Source organism: Alligator mississippiensis, chromosome 4 (genome assembly GCF_030867095.1).
Source record: "Alligator mississippiensis isolate rAllMis1 chromosome 4, rAllMis1, whole genome shotgun sequence".
Taxonomy (NCBI): Eukaryota; Metazoa; Chordata; order Crocodylia; family Alligatoridae; genus Alligator; species Alligator mississippiensis.
Window position 1 is genome coordinate 137,166,786 of NC_081827.1, and position 22,879 is coordinate 137,189,664.

The following is a 22,879-nucleotide window of genomic DNA, read 5'->3' on the forward strand; positions in this document are numbered from 1 at the left end:
CCCGTGGCATGTGTATCAGGCTGATGTGCCCTGACTTGGAGTGCATGATTGCAAGTAGACGAACTCCACCTGCAAAGTGGGGAACCCTGCCTGTAGACATGCCCCAACTTGGGGCATCGCAGCCATACAGGGGAATTCCTGTGGCATGCAGTAAGCAAACAGACGTGTTCCCATTTAAGGCATCACAAACTGTGACTAGCTTTTGTCGTGGCAACACTTTTAGGCGCTTGGAGTGTGATAAGGACTAGTACATCTGCTTGCTTGCAATTTGTGCCACCATAGTTTTTTTTGGTGGCACAGGGGCGACATTTGTTTGTTCTGAGTGCTTCTCTCCCAGCTCCCTGGCCCCTGCTTCCTACCAGTTTAGCTTATACCACTTCCAAAGTGACACCCACTCAAACAGAAAAAGGCATCCTTTTGGGGATATTTGGCAAATTTCCATAGGTGGACAAGCTCTTAGCACTAGACTTTTCTTTGGAACACTTAACTGACAACATGGCAGTAGGGAGTTTTCAATCCAAAGGCAGGTTGGTTGGTTGGTTGGTTGGTTGGTTTTTAATGTAAATGGAGATCTAAAACTGTTCTCACTGTTTTGTTTGTTTGTTTTTTTTTACTTGGAGATCTTAACTTTTTATCAGTTTATTTTCTACAGATTCTTGATGCTTTGCCTTTTTAAAAGCATCAGATCAAATTTTGTGCTAGGATTATCAGGCCAACTCTACTTTTTGACCTGTTGGCATTGAAATTCTCATGCGTATGTGGTTGGCCAGAAACATTTTTGATTGGATGACTTCATGACAGTCGCACATAACATTGCTCAGAAATTCCTGCTGATACCTGGTTAAATTGAATAGAAATGAGGCTGATTAGAAATGAATGTTCTTATATGTTGAGTGACCTTTATTAGAAATACGTTCACTTTTTAACATCTGTTGCAATGACTTGGTGAACATACATAGAGTGCAGTGTATCAGCCTTCAAGGTAGATTGGATCAACAGAGGAAAGCAGTGGTGTTCAGGCTCCCGTCAGCTAGAAATGCAGGCTCTGTGGGAGAGGATGGCCCAATTTGTTGCAAGTTCTGTTTCCACTATAAGGATTACTAAGGTAAATTCCTTTGTTGAACTGTTGCTATTCCTCCAGGTCTCTGACATGATTTAGAGAAAGGGAGAAGGAGAAAAGAAAAAGAGTCTCTTATGTGACAAGGTGAACTCACAGAAAAATATTTCTGATTCTGGCTTGTAGTTTATACTTAAAACTTGACTGACAGTAAACCTTAAAAATATCTTTAGAATTCAGTACTCCTGTCTCTTAATTTCAGCTACACATCACCATGGTATCTTGAGTGCCTACCATTAGTGCATTAGATGATGACTAACCTCTGGCTCATGATATTTGTTCAGTCCTCTTCTCCACAGGGAAAGTAGGAATGCACGTGCGTGTGAGCACGCACAATGGCAATATCTTGTTTTGGTAGGTTATTGATTTTATTTTTTCAAATCTATTTTTTCTGTGCACTCATTATAGAAAAACAAGGTCAAAGAAACATTGCATACTTGAAGTAAAAGTTAGCAAGGCTTGTACATCATTCTGTCTGATTGGAAATACCCGTACTATAAAAACATTTTTTTCCCCTCAGTGCCCACAAATAACAGAGGTGTAAAAGAATGCCCATTTTGTGTCAAAAGCCTCTTGCCAATGTACTCAAACGCAGTGTGAAACATCACTGCTGCGTAAATAAGTGTTCATGTAACAGCAGTGGGAGCAACAAACTGCTGTTTTTACAAATGTTGTTCACAGAGCTCTGCAACCACCCCCGAATGGTGCTTATGCATAAAGAAGAGGTAAGCAAGCAAAAGTCTTTATTAAACTTCCTCTAGAAGCAGAGGATAAATTTCACCCAGAAAAGAAAACATCGTGGTAAAACAGTATCAAGTTTTGGAGGGACTGTCATAAGTGAACCTTCCGGGGGACTACAAACCAAAGATTAATGAAATGACTAGATGGTCTGCTGTTGACCTCATTAGTGGCTCTGGCAGATCCCTTAGACTCCAGTATTTTTATGAGGCTCCCTCTACCTGCTACAGCTATTGTACAATTAAGTGGCTAATTGCACAGATCAATTACACATGCAAAATACCTGTCACACTATGAAAAGGTCCCACAAGCTCAAAGTTAGACCTTGAAAATATGTACTAACTTTATAGCTGGTTGCTATCCAGCTTTAATTTACACGTGTAGCAGGGTCTCCCCTGTGGCTGGGAGCAAAGTCAGCTGATTGGGCTCCTTGCCATAGGGGTGTACCATGCCCACTTGGGGCTGGGAGACCTGCAGCTGAGGGGACTCTCAGTGCCCAGCAGCTGTGGGACTAGATCCCGGCAGCCATGGGGTACAGCTGCCATCTCCCAACCCCTGGGTTCCCCACTGTGGCTGGGAAATTGCAGCAGCTGTGATCTCCCAGCCACCGAGACCTCTATGCATTCCTGAAGCTAGGAGACCACAGTAGCTATGATATCTCGGCCACAGGGATGCTCCATGCACCCTGTGGCTGGGAGATCATAGCAGCTGCAATTTCTCAGCCATAGGATGCCTATCATGCTTCCTGTGGCTGGGACATTGCAGTCCTGTAGCTGATGGGACTTGCAACTCTGGCTGTGTGTGAGGCGCAGCCAGGGCTGCAAGTCATAGAATTGTAGAAAATGATAGTTAGAAGCGCCTTCAGGAGGTCATCTAGTCCAACCCCCTTCTCAAAACAGTACTGTCTCCAACTATCTCATTCCAGCCAAGGCTTTGTCTAGCTGGGTCTTAAAAACCTCCAAGGATGGAAGAGTCCACAGCCTCTCTGAGTAACCTGTTTCAGTGATTTTACTGCTTTCCTAGTGAGGAAGTTCTTTCTAATACATAACCTAAACTTCCCTTGCTACAATTTGAGACCATTGCTCCTTGTTCTGTCATCTGCCACCACTGAGAACAGTCTTGTCCCCTATTTGCCGATGGAGGAAGAGCCCAAGATGGCAATCCCAGGCTTCCCCTGCACTGGCAATAAGGTATGATAGGATCTTATGCTGGATCCCACAATCACGCCTCCTGCTGTGCACATAGCACATAGCAGGAGGTGCAACTGTGTGGATCATGCATTAGATCCTATTGCGTCTTTAACTGCACGTGTAGAGGGGGCCTAAGCGTAAGTACTTTTCCCCTTAGCTTGTAACACTTGGCAAAAATAGGAGCATAATTCAGTAGTTCCATGCTGAGACTTACCAGGCCCACTCCACATGTGCTTGTTTCAGTGGGTGTGATTTGCCCTAGCATAGCACTGCTTTGTCCTTTGTGGACATATTCTGAGGCGTTTAGCCAAGCTTTGCTGAAAGTCAGTGGGACTTATATGTCTAAGCCTGCTGGGCATCTCAGCATCTAATGGAGAGATGACTAATCCCTTTTAAAAATCAGTGTCATATGCTTTCTTGATGTGATATGGTGATCTACAAAATGGAGATTGTTAGCATCTTTCTCAGGGACATTGAGATTTGAATATCTATAGAGCCCCTTAAGAAGGTGAGATGCTCTTATGTGGTGACAAGTACTTGCTATCACCACTATCCTTTTCAGTCACATTTCACATAGGCACATAGGTTGTCCTGTAACCACCCTTCAGTTTTCATAGGCAACCTTAGAAAAACTGACTTGAATGCAGTTCTGCTTATTTATCATAATTTTTTTTCTAAGTTTCTTCCACTGCCCTTTTTTAATTACTAAGGATATTTTTCTGGCAACAAGGATGACTTTGGCTTCAGAGCTCATCCCTTCCTGCTGTTTTTGTTCCTTATCTTAAGCCATAACCCACGGCACATAATATCTAATTTAATTGCTGTCAGCATCACAGACACAAAACTGTAGCCTCATATGGGTTGTAAGCAGGAGAAGAGACTGTATAGAGATATTTAAAAGTGTTATTTAAATATTTAATTGAATAGTGATATTTTAAAGTGTGTGCCTGCTTTGCTGCTAGTATATGGGGGCAATAATATTTTCATATCACAAAGAGGTCTTTTTGCAGTAAGGACTGATCTGCATGACAAAGTACAAAGTTGCCTTGGTGGTGGTGCTCTCCCCCCCCCCCCGGTCTTAGTTATGCTGCTGGCTAAGAGATTCTGCCTCCATAGTTCTTCTGGCTGATAGCAGCCCTGTAATGCAGGCCTAAGTACATCAAAGACTGTAAGGAGCTTAGGTTGTATGTAGATGAAATGAGGGGCATGTGTGCACTACACTTTAAAGTGGGTTAAATGCTTTTGTACCGCTTTAATGGTGTTGGTGTTAGCATGCGTCAGCGGTGTATTGTGCAGTAATTCTAGTCACTGTACCAAATTCAGCGGCGTAATGCACCTTAAATGACTTGGGGCACAGCAAACTAAAACTTGTCCAAGGAGTTTTAGTTTACTGCCCTACAGCTGCAGAGTGAAGCACCGGGCTCCGTGCAGCTCAGGGGCTCTGGAGGAAGCCCTGTGGGCAGCCTGGCAGCAGCGCAGGAAGGTAGGCTCTGCCCAAGAAAAAAAAATGGCAATCTTTTTTTTTTTCCTAGAGCCTGCTTCCCTGCCTGAGCTGTGTGGGGGCCCGGTGCTTCCCTCCTTAGCTGCAGCACCCCCCGGGACTGCCAGAGCCAGGTGCTTGCGAGCGGGGGCCATCTGGGTGGGGTCCGCTGCTGCTGTGGAGGGAAGCACCAGCTCCCCCACACCCAGCTCAGGGACCGCTCTGTCCACTGGCAACTCACCCTCCCCTCCCTGCCACCAGAGTGGCAGGTAAGTGTATGGGTGTATGCCTGACACAGGGGTTTACTTGGCCCTAAATTGAAGCAGTGTTTTGATTTAGGACCACCGCTTCAATTCGGGGCCCCCATTTCATCTACGCATGCCGTTTGATGCTGCTGTAACAGGGGACACGTAACTACCTTAGATGGTGAAACAACATAGGAAAGGTGAAACTGCACTTACCTTGTCATAGCTGATAAGGTATCTACTTAAAATGCTGGAGTAAGGGCATGATCCTGAAGTGTTACATTAACATGACAGATTCTTTCAATTTTAGAATAAAGAAATGGTTTCATTTTTTTGTTTGAACACATCAAAAGAGCCTCTTGTCAAAAAAGAGGTATGTTTTTACAGCTGCATTGCTTGGGATCAAGCAATAGTGGTGTTGAGGTGGGGAATGACCTGTTGCTCTGGGTATATCTAACCACAAAGACCATTGACGCACATGCTTGTCAGATCTGGAATGCGGAAACGCAGTGCACTGACTCTGATAGGAATCTTTGTCTTTATGACTGCACCAGGATTCAGTCATTGCCTTAGAATGAAGGAAGTTGGGGTTCAGGAAACTCCTAGGCTTATTTAATGCACTTGGTATGTAGAACTGATGAATCAGTATCCTTAAAAGTGAAAATTATGTACAGTAGAATAAAATATAGTGGCCAGGAGATAATTGATGGGTACAATGGTTTACCTTATGCAACTTTTTGCAAATGTATGTTGTTCTTCATAGGGACATAATTGAGCAAGCATTTTCTCAGAGTGTATACAGAAGTTTTGGCAGCCTGTTGGGGATGCTATCTAACTTAAGGCATTTGCCTGTTGGGTGGGGTGGGATTGGGGGGAGAGAGGGGCTTGGAGCCTGCTTGTACTGGCCCAGGCCAGCAGGCGGGAGTGCTTCAGGAGACAGGAGGCTGCAGGACTGCCCCTCTCCCCAGCCCTGCCTCCTCTGTCAGCTGGTAACTGTCAGCATGGGCTGGAAGGAGGATGGAGACTGCCCCCCCCCCCCCCCCCCCCCCCAACCATCCCTACTGGGGTCTTGGGTAAGCTGGGCTAGGCCCAAATGGTGGGAGGGGGGTACTTCCCCAGTCCTCTGCCCAGGTGCGGAGGGGAGAGACAAAGGTTTTCTGCAAAGCTGCATGGGATGTGGGCAGAATCGCCTGAAATTAACCCTCTTAAGGAACCTGTACACTGGTCCCTGAGGTGCTCTTTCCTAGTGCACCCCTGTCTGATAGTACATCAGATGGGGGTTACATTTTTCAGGCGACTGGTCATTTAAAAAGTCTGCAGCCATGAACATTTGCTGTGTTTCAGCTACAGAGCACCTTCAGAGGCCTCATCGTGTGTAAAATGTAACTTCTGTACACCCCTGAAGGAATTACTTGATGCCTTTTGCAAGTTAAAGTTTCTCTTAATATGTGAATTATGCTATCTTATAGCATGGATAATAATGATAAGTTAACTTACTAAATAGGTATGAAGGGAATGTAAACTCTTTACTATAGAAAATTATTTGTTGTTTTTTTCTGCAAAGATTTTTAAACATACTAGAGAGTCCTTATTTCTAGGCTTGACAGGGTTCAATTTTTATCAATAGCTATTGATAAACATTGGTTTCACTGGATACTCAGAGACAGACTGAAAAATATTTTCATCAATTTAAGTACAGGTGATGTATTTAAAAAATCCTGGGTGGAGGTAAGGAAATCAGGATCAGGGGGTACATGCACACGGTGGCCGCTGCAGGAACTGGGGGCCAAGTTGGTAAGGCTGTGCTGAGAGTGGGGGAGGAGGTTGGAGGGGCTGGACTGGTAGGTAGCAGAGGGGAGCCCAGAGCTCCTGGCCACTTGCTTTGCCTAGGTCTCAGCCAGGGCAGGGGTCAAACTCATGTGGATCCCAGCCCAGCCTCAGCAGGAGTTTGCTGGGACCTGGGCAGAGTGAAGGGCCTGTGGCTCTGACCTCTTGGGTGCTACCAGTCCTACCCCTCCAACTCCTTCCTCCTGGCACAGCCTTATCAGCATGGCCCCCAGGTCCTGCAGCAGTCACCTTGTGTGCATGCATGTGTGTACATGTGCTAAATCAAAAAAAAATTGAAAAACACCCCTACTTTAGTGCAATCCTGAAAATTTTAATGGATAAAAATCTAAATAAATGTTTAAAAATAAGCATAATTTTAGCCATCAAAATAAAAATAATAATAATAAAAATCAAATTCTGCAAAGCCTACTTATCTCTCTCCCTCTCTTCTCAAGGTGCTTTGCCACTTAAACATTTAACAATAGCAGAAGATAAATATACAAGTAATACAAAATATAACAGGCCACTTGTTTCTGAGTAGTTGTTGCACATTTTGTGTGTTGTCATAAGTCGCAAAAAATCCAAGTAGTGTTAAATTGCTTTCAGTTCTGCATTGTGACTTTATCTCAGCTTCTGGCTGAAGTTGCCAACTTAGCTTATTTCACATCCATCTCAGCTCCAGTTCCATGTTTCCCTCAGGCCTTGGAAAATGTTCTCAGAATGTTGAGAACAGCAGTCGACACTATAGATGCTAGTTACCTCTGGGGAAAACCACATGTAGCGTATCCTATTGACTGACGTCAATTTGATTTTAATGGAGTGGAAAAGGAATCAAAAAGAGGATGAAGAAATGAGAAACTGTAGTCAATTTTGTCAACTGGAACCATAGAGGTGGGAACAAAAACGATCCAGATGGTTTTTCAAAAACATGTTTTTTGTTTTATTGTTAGTTTTAATTAGTGGCATTTACAAAAATAATGGCTGATGCAACAAATCCCTCCTGCTTACTCCCACGTTGAGGTGCAAGAGACCAGCAATCAAGCTGAGACAGACGGTTCACAGCAGCACTGTGTGCGCGCTCTAGGGCTGTGCTCAGGCTCTTTTTTTTGTCTTAGGAGAGCCTGAGAGCAGTGCTGGGCACTGGGCAATAAGGTGTTCTCAGGGTTTCTCCCAAGCTGTGCATTCTGCCTAATTGCTGGTCTCTGGTGTACCTAAATGAGCAAGTAAGCTGGGCTTTTTGGGGGAAGGAAGGGATAAAGAAGTGACTGAAATGGTTTTTCCCATCCTTCCTCAATAAAAGCAAGAGTGAAGATGCAAGACTATTCCCCGTCCTTTCTCATATTTCTCAGGCTTGTATGGATGCTGGATTACTAAGGAGAGCCTTCCCAGAATCGCAAAGAAAGTGTTAGGTTGTGCGGTTGAGAAACATATTAAATACTTTTCTGTGTTGGACCTGTAATTATAAACTAATGTTGGAAATGTGTGATGCCACGATGTGATGATAATCCAACAGTACAGGGATTGGCAATGTTTTGGAGCAAGGGCTGCTTTGGATCTTAGCTTTGAGTGTGGGTCGCTTCTAACCTGGCCTGCGTTGTCACCATGCTCCCTTCCCCCTTGCAGTGCTGCTGCCATTGCTTCTCCCCTCTGCCTAGCCACTGCACGGGTGAAGCCCCCTGCTGTTGAAATGCCACAGAAGCCACCCAGCTCTGTGGGCTGGATAAAATGGCTCTGTGGCCAGATCCAGCCTGTGGGTTGTAGGCTACCACCCCCTGCTAGTCTAGTACGTGAGGAAAATGGCATTTCTGTTTGCTGAACTGTTAGCACTTTCTTCATGCATTTATGGTTTTTATATTTAAGCAATTGCATGTCTCCCTATTTTCCAGGCATTAGTTCAGTCTTTTTCCCAAATACTGTGGTGGCTCCTGCTGAAATCACTGAGCATTCTGACTGCTATTAAATAAATGCAAATATTAACAAAAATACTAAACTAAACCAGAGACTCTTAACTGGAGAAGGAGAAATTTGCTGGGGCAAGTAGTACCTTTTTCTGTCATGGCTCCATCCTATTCAATATAGGACTGTTTACAAAGCAAAATGCAGCCCAGTGAGAGAGAAGCTGGCTTTCATATGGACATCTCTCAATTCAGTGATGAGCTTGGAAATAGAGAAATATGTAATTGGCTTCTCCCCAAAGGAGTAGTAACAGTCAAATCTCAGAAACAGATCTGGTTTTTAAAGTGTGTAAGGGCTAACATGCGCTGTGTAATGTAGCTGAGACATTAAAGGAATAATGAATGCTAAATTTAATTTAAAAAAATTATAACAGCACATGTTTATTTAACATAGGTCATTGTTTGTGTGTATTTAATGCCCTTAGAAACATTTTTTTATTTTTTCCTGCTCACCTGTTTAAAGCTTCTTTTTTTTCTTAAAGGCGGGTGTGAGGTATGATCTCACTAAACGTGGTCTCTTTCTCTTTTTCTCTTTTCTGTCCCTGGTCATGCAGATGACTGCCTGCTACTTGACATTCAGCTCTGTTTTCTCTTCAACTGCCTTTTGCAGGACCTGGGGAAGACAAAAACAGTGACATGCTAAGTTGTGTCAAAGATGTTACAGAAACATACAAACGATGCTTTTATACTTCCAGGGGAGGAGGTTGAGCAGGGGCTGTTATTTCAAGCAAGGATAAGCAACATGTTTCTAAGATGGAAATGTAACTTTTAGGATGACATTAGCCTTTCAAGTGCCCTTGGAGTTAGAACACTAACTTGGGTACCATTTGTACCTGAGCTATGGCTGGCTCAGCTATGGCAGAGCCATAAAGCTAAGGCAATTTTATACTAGTAAAAGATCTGCCTCTGTATCTGCTTCCTTTCTGTAAGGGTTTATGTGCTTGCATAAAATCAGCAGCTCTGTTCCTGTTTTGATAAGCTTGAAGATTCAACACAGCTTCTCCTAGTTTTGTACATCAGAGGCATAAGTACCAGGGTCTGCACCCTGGGTGGCAGCAGTGATAGGGGCCAGCCCAGCTGCAGCAGTGGTAATGGCTAGGCCAGTAGTGTATTAACTGTCATTCTTGCACCCTCTCTAAGTGGGCACCCTGGGCTGGTGACTTGGTCATCCACCCCTTGTTATGCGATTGGTCCAAAGGCTTTAATACCATGGCTATTGTTGATGTGGAGGCAGGACTCTTGCCAGCTTACATCCCACAATGAATTGCAAGGCTTCCAGTTTGAAAGATAAACCAAAAAAAAGAAAAGCCCCTAATATATTGATTTACATATTAACAGAACTAATTTAAAATAACTGAAATGTGTGCACACACAATGTTCATGTTCCCCCTTCTTCCCCTACATGCACTTAGCCTGTCTCTTTTCACACTGTAATTATATTTTAACCTTTTTGTATAGTAAAGTATCATGGATACAGAATCATTGGATGTTACTGTCTGCTGAAAGATTGGGGAGAGACTTTAAAATTAATTTGGGGTTGCAGTTCTGCTACATTTTGTGTGTGGTGTGTAGGGTGTGTTTGGAGATATTGAGCATCTGATGAAAAATACAAGTCTAATTACTGTTTTTGATACCATGAACCATGCACTGTTTCTTCTATAATGCCTTTTTCTTAAGAAAGGGGAATTGAGTAGTTGCCGGGTTTAGAAGCCATATCATTGTAGATACAGTACTGCAGTGTATTATACAGGTACCACTTGAAGAATATTTTTCATGAAGATGCTCACATTAACAGAAACTTGATAAACAGAACAAAAGCAAAGTTCATATTGACCTGATTATGTTTACTTTTACTAAAAATCTGGACCAGTTTAGCCCAATGTTCAACCTAACAGTTATAAAATCATAGAAAAGTAGTGCTGGAAGGGACCTCAGGAGGTCATGTAGTCCAACTCTGCTCAGAGAAGGATCATCCCTGTTTAAACCATCCCAAAACTAAATGTTTACCTAACTTTCTAAGGATGAAGAGTAGACAACCTCTTTAGATAATCTGCTGTATTTACCTACCCTCTGGTTAGACTATTCTTCTCAGTATCCAACTCAAACCTCTCATGCTGTAATTCAAGTTCATTACTATTTGTACTGTTGCCAGTGGAGATGGAATAGTCAATTGCCATCTTCTTGATATCAACCTTTTATGCATCTGAATGCTTTTATCAAATTCTCCTTCTCCTTTACCTGCTCTGTCTCTTCTCTTGTCTAGACTAAATAGGCTCATGTATGTCATGTTTTTCAGACCTCTGTACATTTGGTGTTGCTCTTCTTTTGACTCTTTCCAGTTTGTTCATGCCTTTCTTGAAGTTTGTTGCCAAAAAGTGGTACAGTGCTGTGGGTGAAACCCCCACCAGTGCCAAATGGAGTGAAGAATCACTTTCCATGACTTGCATACAACACTCCTGCTTAATACAACCCAATATGCTGTTGGCTGTTTTTGCAACAGCATTGTACTTTTGACTCATTCAGCTAGCGTTCCTTTAATTTTCAAGACCTCTTCTGTAGTATTGTAGTCTAGCTAGTTGTTTTCCAGTATGTATTTGCTTTTGAAAGTTCTGTCCTATGTGCAGTACTTTGCACTTGTACTTTGAATTTTAGAGTATTTCTGTAATGTTTCTATGGGACCAATTTTCAAAACTCACTCCTCACAGGCTGGATCCAAACTTGAATTTCAGTGGTGAGCCCTGGCTTTGCTCATGCTGGCTCCATTATGAGCCCTGTTAGGTAAAAGACATGGCTCTGATCTGTGGAGATCCATCCCGCATACAGTTGACACCCTGTTTTAGCCCATTACTAAACTACCAGTTGGATCAGCAGTTAGTTGGGAGGAGGTAACAAGTGGAGTTCCCCAGGGGTCTGTCCGAGGTCCAGCATTGTTCAACATCTTCATTAATGATTTGGACGATGGGATTGAGTGCGCACTTAGTAAAGTTGCAGATGACACCAAATTGAGTGGAGTTGCAGACTCCACTCAATGAAGTACTGGTTAGATTAATGGACTGTAAGGTGGTTAGACAGCTGCCTGGCTCAGAGGGTACCAATCAATGGCTTGATGTCTAGTTGGCAGCTGGTATCAAGTGGAGTGCCCCAGAGAGAGGTCCTGGGGCTGGTTTTGTTCAATATCTTCATCAGCTACCTGGAAGATGGGATGGAGTGCACCCTCAGCAAGTTTACAGATGACACCAAGCTGAGAGGAGTAGAAGATACACTGGAGAGTTGGGCTAGGATTCAGAGAGACCTCAACAAATTGGGGGATTGGACAAAAAGAAATCTCTTGAGGGTCAATAGGGACAAGTGCAAAGTCCTGCACTTGGGATGGAAAAATCCCAGGCACCAATACAAGCTAGGGACTGGTTGGCTAAGCAGCAACTCTGAAGAAAAGGGCCTGGGATTTACAGTGGACAGTAAGTTGAATATGAGCCAACAGTGTGGCCTTGTTGCAAAGAAGACTAACGGCATACTGGGCTGCATTAGTAGGAGTGTTGCCAGTAGATAGAGGGAAGTGATTCTTCCCCTCTTCAGCTTGGTGAGGCCACATCTGGAGTACAGTGTTCAGTTTTGGGCCCCCCAGTACAGAAAGGGCAAGTTGGAGAGAGCCCAGCGAAGGGCAGCAGAAATGGTTTGGGGGCTGGGACATGTGGCTTCTGAGGAGAGGCTAAGGGAACTGGGCTTATTTAGTCTGTAGAAGAGAAGATTGAAAAGGGATTTAATAGCAGCCTTTGGAATCCCGAAGGGCGGTTCCGAAGAGGATGGAGGTAGATTGTTTTCAGCGGTAGCAGATGACAGAACAAGGAGCAACAGTCTCAAGTTGCAGCAAGGGAAGTTTACATTGGCCATCAGGAAAAACTTTCTCACTAGGAGGATAGTAAAGCAGTGGAACAGGTTACCTAGAGAGGTTGTAGACTCTATTCTTGGAGGTTCTTAACACCTAGTTAGACAAAGCCTTGACTGGGAAGATCTAGTTTGGGATGCCCCTGCTTTAAGCAGGGGGTTGGACTAGATGACCTCCTGAAGTCCCTTCCAACCCTAATTTTCTATGATTCCGTGCATCTTTGGAGGATGGTGTTAGGATTCAGAGTGACCTGGATACTGGAGAAATGATCTGCAGTTAATCAGATGAGATTCAAAAAGGACAAGTGCAAAGTCCTGTACTTGGGATGGAATAGTTGAATGCACAGATACAGACTGGGGAATGAATGACTGGGCTGATGTACTGAAAAGAAGCACCTGGGGGTTATAGTACACCATGAGCTGAATATAAGTCAACAGCATGCTCTTGTTGTGTTTATAGATAAAAAAAAAAAAAAAAAAAAGCCACAAAACACCCAACAGCATCCTGGGTTGTATCAACAGGAGTGTCACCTGTAAATCCAGGGAAAGTGATTCTTCTGCTCTGCTCAGCACTGATGAGGCCTTACCTGGAGTAATGTGTCCAGTTTTGAGCCCCACCTTTTAAGAAGGATGCGGAAAGTTTTGGAAACAGTCCAGTGCAGAGCAGCAGAGTGATTAGGGCCCTGGAAGGCGGGGCTCATTAAGAAAGGCTGAAAAAGCTAAGGTTATTTAATCTTTAGAAAAGAAGACTGAGGGGGATTGGATAACTGCTTTTAAATACCCCAAAGGACACAGGCCTTTCTCTGTTGTCATAGGGACAGGACTAGGAGCAGTGGCCTCAAGATGCAGCAGGGGAAATTTATGTTGGAGATTAGGAGAAACTTTCTGACTGAGTCGCCAGGCATTGGAACAGACTACCTAGAGAAGCTGTGGAATCTCCAAACTTGGAAACTTTCAAGAGCAGGTTGGACAGACACTTGACTCAGATGGTTTAATTAAGTTTGGGGATGATCCTATCTTGAACAGGGGGCTAGACTAGATGAACTTGTCAGGTCCCCTCCAGCCCTACTTTCCTATGATCTTCCAGTCCTGCTACTGAAGGAGATTCCTCCAATGTTTGTACATCTCTTTGCTGTCTTTTAAACACTTTGTTACTAAAAGCATTTTAAATTTAATAACATAATAGCCCTGTAATGAAGAGATTTTCTTGTTCTGTCTTTAAGCTTGTTTATTCCAGCTTCTGTTTCTACACGTGACATCAGTTTGCCATAGCTCTTTGTGATTCAGATATTATTTTCATTGATTCAAATAAATCAATATAATTTTTAATACCAAAAGTCTTGCTGATTACCGTTGCTTAACACCGCCATTCTTCCTAATGAACCACTCCATTCCCTCTCATCATTCCTAAGTAGAGCTTTATCATACACTAAATGATGAAACACTCTACATAAGTAAAGACAAACACCTGAAGAGAATCTGTGCTCATACTCCTGACCATTTTTTAGTTCAGGCAGAATACAGCACCATTACTTCCTGATAACTGTTGAAAGTACTTTCTATTTAAACAGTCCAGTTTCTGTTGTCAGTATCATGTTACTTGCTATTTTTATCTTTTTTTCTTCCTCAGTTTAATAATCGGTACTGGTCTGGAAGGGATAGGTAAAGATATGACAAGACAGAAGGAGAACGTGCAAGATGGGAAGAGATAGGAGGCTTTAGGCTAAGGCAGTTATAGGGCCTTGAGGCCTATGAAACCAGAGAGAGAGAGAGGGAGTTTAATATTCAGATCAAGTGTTTAAAGCACACAGTTTCTTTGCTAGGCTTTCCAACCAATTGGTTGGTAGCTGTATGTTTCTCTGGTTCAGTGTTTCTGTTGTCTTCTCTGTCCTTTATAGGCTGTCCCAGCCATACTGGGAAAGTTCAGCATCCCCGAAAAGAATCCCTGCTTTTTGGTGAGAGTCATGAAATCACTGATAAAATTTTCAAATGACAAAAAGACTGAAAGAACAGTGAGTAATAAAGAGGACAGACTGGTGATTGAGAGCAGTCTTGGTACATTGGGTGCAGGTAAATAACATGATTCATAATATGGTCAAATACAAGTTTGTATATCCAGCAATAAAGAACAGGAAGTATGGCCGATAATTCGAAGGATATGGTGAGATTCTGAAGTCAAAAGGGCCAATACAATTCTTGGATGCTTAAACAGGAGAGTCTCCAGTATGAGCAGAGGGGTTGTGACGTTTATAAGTAGCATCATTGGCACTGAATTTTATTCATAGATGTTAAGAGTTATGAATCCAAAAAGTTGACAATGTCAGTAGGGAAATACAAATCGCCTGAGGAAGGGACTAACATAAGAGGGCTGGGGGTGAGGAGGGGAATGCAACTAGGTTACAGAAAATACAGTGTTAGCCAACTAAGCCTGGGGGTAGGGGGTGGGGAAAGGGGAGGGAGGCGGTTCATGACACAGAGAGAAAGAAGATAGATACACACAAACCTGTACAATGGTCCACAATGGTGGAGGAAGTAGGTTGAAGAATGTTTCTCAGTCCATATAGAGTCTCATCACGGGGGTCCTCTTTGGGTGGAGCGGGGTGGTCCATTGCTGAAGATTTTTCCTGAGGTGAAGTCCATCAGGTGCAGAGGGGGGTTCAGGCGGTCCCCTCTGGGTCCGGTCTGGTAGGGTCGATGTACTGGTGGTAGCTCGTGATGTGTTCCATGTAGATGTCACGGGACCAGCAGATCGTGTCAGACCCTATGAGACAGTGCATCAGCTTGACGTAACGATGGGAGACGCGGCAGGCACGCAGGATGCTGTTTTGACATTTTGCCCATAGACTATAATGGGGAAACATGAAACTGCCTATACCTTCGTCATTTCTTGCCTGTTTCGGATGAAACTTGCAGACATGGTAGCCCTTGCTGAGGCCACATCGCCTGCCAAGGTTCAAGGACATAGGTGCAGGGGTTTCTGGGAAACTGCATCTCAAACTGCTGACAAACAAGACTCATGTCACATGTGTGTTAAGGCACAGCAGGGTAAAACTGCAGGCAGGGTAGCCCCTTCTGAGGCCCTGAAGTCTGCCAGGTTTCAAGGAGCTAGGCGCAGGGGTTTCTGGGAAACTGTACTTTAGGTTGCTGATAAGCAAAACTTGTGACGTGTGTGTGTATTAAGGCACGCCCTCACTGGCTGACTTTCTGTACCTACTGCCTCTGAGGTTGATGGAGTGCTGTTCGTAGGCTCATCTGTGAAAAGTGGCTTGTAAATTCAAACAAGCACTGAACCTCGGTAAACTCATCACCAGAAGCCACCTTCCTACAGCCCAAAACGCACTGAAAGGATCCAGGTTATGCTGTGACAAGACACAAATCCTGCCAACAATATCTCCAGTATAGAGATAACTTCACAATACAATACATATCTCCATCAGGCACCACGTGCCCTGATGGAAAATACGTGGAGGCACCAAGCAATAACTGCACACCAGAATGAGCGCACACTGAAAATCTCTTTCTTCCTTAGCTTGTCTCAGTTGCATTTTTGATCAAAAGACACATCTGTCTTAAAGGTCACTCTCACTTTCCATGTCAGACATCTGTGATTTTTATTACCTACCATTGTTATGATAGTCTCATGTATTGGCTCTTAAACTTTTCCATATTCTGACTTCCTATTTCAATAGCTAGGTTTTGAGACATTCTCATCATACACACACATTCTAGCATGCTTACCAATAAAAAAGAACAGTAGTCGCAGCTCTCTGAAGTTTGTTTGTGACTCCACTTCCCCAAGTGGAAATGCGTATGATTAATACTATTAAAGTCTATGAAAAGCCTATGCACAAGCTTTTGTAATGATGCTTAGTTTTGGAGCCAGTTCACTTTACAGTCTTGAAAAACCCTCTTCCCTGCAGACAAGTTTTTACACAGACAAGTTGTAGAGAACACTATTGGGCCAAAGGAAAGATAGTTCTCAGCCATGGTTGCCATCCCAGAGGTTCAAGTGATATCCTGGATCAGGGCTCGGCAGCTTTTTGCAAACATGGGCCACAGCTTGCAACCCAGCTGGTACCTCAGGCCACCATTCCCCCTCTGGCAGCTCCACTGGCAGTAAACAGAGGCCCCAGCAAGAAAGAACATATGTCTACATAGGCTGATGCAGCTGACTGGAGAGGCTGGATGCAGTTGCCACACTATCAGTAAAACATGGACCAGATCAGACATTTGGGAATCAGTGCACCCTTTAGTAAAATGCATACCAGATCAGACCTTCATGGGCCAAATCCAATCCCTTTCTGGATAGATTCAACCTGTGGGTCATAGGTTGCCAATCCATATCCTAGACTACCTGGTCCAGACCATTCAGAGCATTGAAAATTAAGGACCAAACCCCAGAACTTGTTCTGAAATTCTGTGGCAAACTGATGTAGAGGTGGTACTGTAGTAGAACTTCCTAAGTATTGGACTGTATATGCACTGGTAGATTGCACTCATGTAGCCCAGCTGAAAGTGAATGCATGAATAACTGATGCCAGGTCTTTGTTCACCAGGATAGGGCCCAGTCTCCTAGCTGCATTCATAAGTAACATCATCTTTTTATTATTATTATCTCTGGCTAGCTAAGTAAGAACTCGTGTCATAGAAGAATCCAAGGGCACTCCTAGACTATAGACTGAATAACTAATCATAGTTATGTGTCATCAGCCAAAGAAAACAGCTTTGTGGCCACAAATTCTTCCAAGTGCTTTTGTCTGCTCAGTAGTATCACCTCTGTCTGCTTGGGTTTGGATTCAGCCAGCTGTTCTTCATTCATCAGATGATCTTATTTCAAGCACTAAGCCCTCATAGTGGTGGTGAAGGATAGTTTTATAAATCCATGCAAATTGGCAAGAGGATTTGAAGAGAGGTGGAGTACTTGAAATGACTTGAATGTGCTTTGAAAGTGCATAGATTTCAAGTTGTCTTTCCCTTAATTTTGTGCATTTTATCATCAACGTTAACTGATTGAAAGAACTTTTGAAATACCCTTCCTAAAACACATTCTTTTCTTTTTTCTTCCTTTCTGATTTTATTTTTTTCCCTCCAAAGAGCTTAAAAAATGGGATTTCCCCCCCACCCTCACCTTGCTACTTCTGTTGTTGAAATCCCTGGTTTAGCTCCTTTCTCTCTGGCAAATATTGGTTCTCCCGCCACTGTCCATTCTGATTCACCTTTGTTTACTTCCTCATCTGTGGATCAGCACCCTTGGTACTGCCAGTAGAGTTCTTGCACCCTTTTTTGGCTAACCTGTGTGCTCTGTTAACTGTGGCAAGCAGTTCTGTACAAAACAAGTATGTATCCAACACAAACAATTAGTGGCCAGAACCTGAGCTAGTAGAAATTAGTCGAGCTCTGTCTGAAGTCCTTGGCCCGTTTCCTTGAGGAGCTGTTTCTTAATGATTACCATCTTCCACTTGAAATAAAATAAACAGGAAAGGCAAGGTTTTTAAATGTGAACTTGGGGGACATTGTCTCTCTACCTCCTCTTTCCGTGACGCACACTGTTAAGCTGCTTTAAATTTTGGACCTAACTTACTTGATAATACCCCTTTAACGGCGGAGTTATTAAATATCATAAGAAAGCATGATTATCTTTCTTAGACTTTTACATTAGAGATATGCTGATATTTTATCATGTTCCAAGATAGTACCTTTGTACTGGAGAAATACAGATGACTGGCTGTGATAAATGGAGTTATCATTGTGTGGTTCCTCACAGGCTCTTCTTCCCTCTTTCAATATCAAGTAGGCAAAAATGAGATGAAATACATGTTGACTCAAATAATTTTTAGAAAATAGAGAATTAAATATGATGCTACTGCGCATTGCTTGACTGCTGTTGGAGTACAAGTATATAGGCAGAGAGTGAAAAGCTTGATTGTTTGTTTGATTGATTGATTGATTTTTAATGCGTCTCAGTCCTTGGATATCTGTGAAGCTAGATTGGTCATTTTAGCAGCAAGGCTAATTGGAAGGGCTCCTCTAACTTGCATTACTTAGTCAGTGTAAAAGCCTTAGTGGGCAGAGAAAGAGATTGGCTCCCATCACAGCCACAGACATCCTTGTGCAAGTAATGTCTTTCAGTTAAAGATTGGAAGGTGCTCAAACTATATAAGGATAATACTGAAATCCAGAGAATGCCTCCAACAGGCTGATATGTAGCTGCTGATCACAGGGAAGCACCAGCAGTGCCACTTTCTGAAATTCAAGGGAGGTGACCTAAAACAAGAGTGGCCAACCTGCAGCATGCATGCCTCTGTGTGACATGTGGCAGATCAGATTGTGGAGGGAGCAGGGAACACAGTGACAAATAGGGCAGGGAACACAGGACAGGTAGCTGAAAGCAGAGCAGCAGATTGGGCAGGGAAGATGGGATAGAGAGCAGAATAGAGCAGAGGGATAGGGTTTGGAGTGGTACCCAAGGACGATGCGGGGCTTACCTTGTGACATGCCCCACTGGCCTAGAACAGGAGAGGCCAACCTGCAATGTTTGCCACAAGTGCCATGTAGCAGATTAGTGAGGGGACAGGCATCACAGTGACAGATTAGAGCAGAAAGTAGAGCAGCAGACCAGACAGGGAAAGAGGATCAGAGTGGCAGGTGGTGAGAGTGCAGTCCTAATTTGTGGCACTCCTGCCAAAAAGGTTGGCCCTCACTGGCCTAGAACATGCCTGGCCACCAAAGCCAGGACTACTACAGTGGGGTGATTTTCTTTCTTTCTTTATTTTTCCCTCATGGTCAGGCCTAGTGGCTGTATGGCTGCCTTTCACTTATCATACAACACAAAACCTCTCACTCCACTGTTGCCATTTCCATATGTGGGCATGGTGAGGATAGTATTCAAAAGGTGATGAGGGTGCTGTTCAAAGCTGTTGGCCTTGGTGCTATTTGAAGTCCTGGTTCTTGAGAGAGAACTTCCTTTAAGTGTTGCCCATTTAGAACTTGAAATTTTGAATTTCCATCTATTAAATGGTACCTGTGGTCCTTGGGAACAAATAAATTTTCAAAACACAGGGTAGATGGGAGCAGAAGGAAATAGTCCTCTTAGTTCTTCCTAAAGCAGATTCCTTGATAGCTGGCCCAGGGCTGAATGTGACACTGAATCTTATCAGCTCCCAGTCGAAATATGAAACCTGCCTCTTGATATGGCTTGCCCATAGGATAACCAGTCTCTCCTACCCATGTGTGTGCACAGACGCACAGCTGGTCCCCTGCTATCCTGCCTGCCCTCAGAATGAGGAAACAACAAAGAAATGCAGGTCTAACCCATTCAGCTTCTGAGAAAAATGGAAAAATCCATGTCCTCTTGCCATTTCATTCAAATATTTAAAGCACTTTGATAACAAGGTGATGACAAGCACATACAAGCCTGGATAAAACAATCTGTGATATATTTTAAGGCCTGGCACCTTAAAGATCTTTTGTAGTGGGAAATGTTATCCCCAGGGAAAGGAGAAGATTCACACTTCCTTCCTGACAACACAGCACTTGTCCCGCTCTGAGGAATATTTAACATTTTAGAGTGATTTTTATACTTATCTAAAGTTATTAGCTATAACTTTGGCTTCCAAGTCCTCTTTGATGAGACTCTCAAACCCTAAATAAGTTACCCAGCTTTATAAATAGAACATTATAATGGGGAAAAAAAGCTTGCCAAGACATTTCCTATCTTTTCTGTGAAATGTGTCATCCTATGTACAAAACATGTGATGGTGCAGTGTGTACACTGTGTGGACTTCATCAACATGATTTTGCCACTAATGATAAATGCTGCTATCCCAAAGTGAAGCTGGTAAAAACCTTAGTGGAACACCTTCAAAAATCCCTAAATATCAAGCATAATCAAGGACTACAGACCCACAAGTCTCAGTTTTTTTTAAAACAGCAAGTTTAGGCAGCCAGAATCATCACATAATATAGTACTGTATCTGGAAAAAAAAAAGGTTAGCTAGCACGTATTTTGTTTTGTTTTAAACAAATGTCACCTTTGTGAAAATCTGTGCATAATGTCAATGGTAATGGTTGTAATAGGGGAAGGCGTAAAATGAAAAATGCTAGCTTAGTCTGTAATGTTTGCTGTTCTTTGTATTTTATGGAATAGGTGTAATCAACAGTAAAAAGGCTAAATTATTCTTTCTAAAGCTCGTCACTGCAAACTAACAATACTTTGATTTTGGATGAGGCTTCCAATAACAGATGTATCCAGCCACCCTTTAAGAGAAATGATTAAAGAGAGGAAACTTAAGATGCATACACAAAAGCCAGACAGCTAGTTTCATGCCCCAAAGCAAACCAAAGCTGGCAGGTAACTTTTTAACTGTCAGTTTCAACAGCATCTACATCTTTTCCCAAAGACAGCAATATCTTTTCACCCTGGTTAGGTTGACTATAGAGACGCAAACCTACAGAGTGAGTGGGCATGTTTCTATTAATCTCTTTATCTAAGGCAGAGAAAATTGAGTAAGAGCAGGGAACCTGTGCATGTAGTTGTGTGAATTAGTGGGAAAGAAACACAAGATGACAGACAAAGATTCACAGCGAATCAAGTATGATTAAGTCTGAGATTAGAAATTGGAGCACTTGCAAAGCAAAATCAGGAACACAGACTAAAGCCAGTAGAGCAGTGGTTCTCAACCTGTTTGGACTTCAGGCACCCCTCAGTAGACTCATGGCACCCATTGGAAAATGCCAGCTCTTAGCCTTCACCTGGTTTTTAATGCAGAAAAATAATAATAATTCCTTTTCCTGTTAAAAGGAATTCAGAAAGACCACAACAGGTTAGCATGTTTTTAACACTATGAATTCCTGTTTGAAATCTCTTATCTTGTGAATCATATTAAGAATCATGTTTGCACAACTAACAGTGCTAACATTGTGTGGCACCCCGCAGCACTCTTGAAAGAATCTCAAGACATCCCAAGCTGTCACAGAACGCTTGTGGAGAATCACAGCAATAGAGGAGGAAGCCATGAATCTCAACCATAATAAACTTTATTTTAACTGTGTGTGTGAAAGGAGAAACTAAATAGTGAAGAAAGCATTTGGAAAAGACATGTGGAGTTTGGGTCTCGAGGGCTGGATTTGGATTCTTTTGGTGGAGAGGGACTAAGTGTGTACAAGGTACCGCACTGTACAGGTGACCTTCATGGCACATGGTGGCACTGGAAGTTGTGTTGTCTTCATGGGGATGCTGCTCTTTGTCCTTCTGTCTCCATGAGCTGGTAGAGTGAGAAATAATCTACTACAGGTAAGACTGGTACAAATGTCTCACTCCAGAATAAGACAAAGCCAAAGACTGAATTATGATTCTTGTATTTGTCACAACCCAAAGTTGTGATTTTTTGTTTGTGTGTGCTTTGGCACTGCTAAATTATTTTTCCCGCTAAATTGCAGCTTCTTTGCATGGTGGAGTTTTCTGCTGCAGAAGAGAACCCCGGTGCAACGGAGAATTTCCTGCCAATCTGAAGCTTTCTTTGCATGGTGCATTTCTTTTGCATCTAAGAAATGCACGGTGCAAGGAGTTCCTGCCATTTGTATGAAGATTCGTGCCACATTATTGGCCGATTCTAATATATACACGCGCGATGGCTAGCGATTGGCTTGCTAGCCGTATAAAGGGCTTGGGTGGTTTCCGCCCAAGTTGGAGAGAAATCAGTTGGAGAGGGAGAGCGTGAAGATCTCTAAGCGCTGCAGATCCTCACGGACCCAACACATTTCTTAAATGAACTCAGGCGATTAGTCAAGGACGCACTGCAGAGTAGGAGATTTGAAGAGATGGAAGCCCAAGAAGGGTGGCTGTGCCTTAAGGAAATGATCCTTCAGGCACAAAGCAAGATGATCCCCGAGCGAGGCAAAAGAGGGAAAGGGGCCAGGAGGCTTCCCTGGCTGACCAGAGAAATCCAGAGCAGCCTAAGGGACAAAAGGGGAGCACATAAAAAGTAGAAACAGGGAGAGATCACCAAAGATGAATATACCTCCTCTGCTCGTGCTTGTAGGGAGGCAGTTAGACGGGCCAAAGCTACCATGGAGCTGAGGATGGCAACCCAAGTAAAAGACAACAAGAAATTGTTTTTTAGATATATAGGGAGTAAAAGGAAGGCCCAGGGAGGAATAGGACCCCTGCTAAATGGGCAGAAACAATTGGTGACAGACAGGGGGGACAAGGCTGAACTCCTCAATGAGTTCTTTGCCTCAGTGTTCCTAAGTGAGGGGCACGACAAGGCTCTCACTGGGGTTGTAGAGAGGCAGCAGCAAGGCGCCAGACTTCCATACGTAGACCCTGAGATGGTGCAGAGTCATTTGGAAGAACTGGATGCCTTTAAGTCGGCAGGCCCGGATGAGCTCCATCCAAGGGTGCTGAAGGCACTGGCCGACATCATTGCACAGTCACTGGCGGG

General features: G+C 43.3%; 1 protein-coding gene and 1 long non-coding RNA gene across 2 annotated transcripts in view; one reads left to right on the forward strand and one right to left on the reverse strand.

The window, feature by feature from the left end:
- BORCS5 (BLOC-1 related complex subunit 5) overlaps positions 1–22,879 on the forward strand; it is a 124,196-nt gene that overhangs the window by 45,653 nt on the left and 55,664 nt on the right. The gene's annotated exons all lie outside the window — the stretch shown is intronic.
- On the reverse strand, positions 834–21,284 carry LOC106739915 (uncharacterized). The gene is made up of 3 exons (XR_001373275.3): positions 14,941–21,284; positions 9,006–9,165; positions 834–1,145 (listed from the first exon to the last, which is right to left on the reverse strand). It is a non-coding gene; the product is annotated as an uncharacterized LOC106739915 (long non-coding RNA).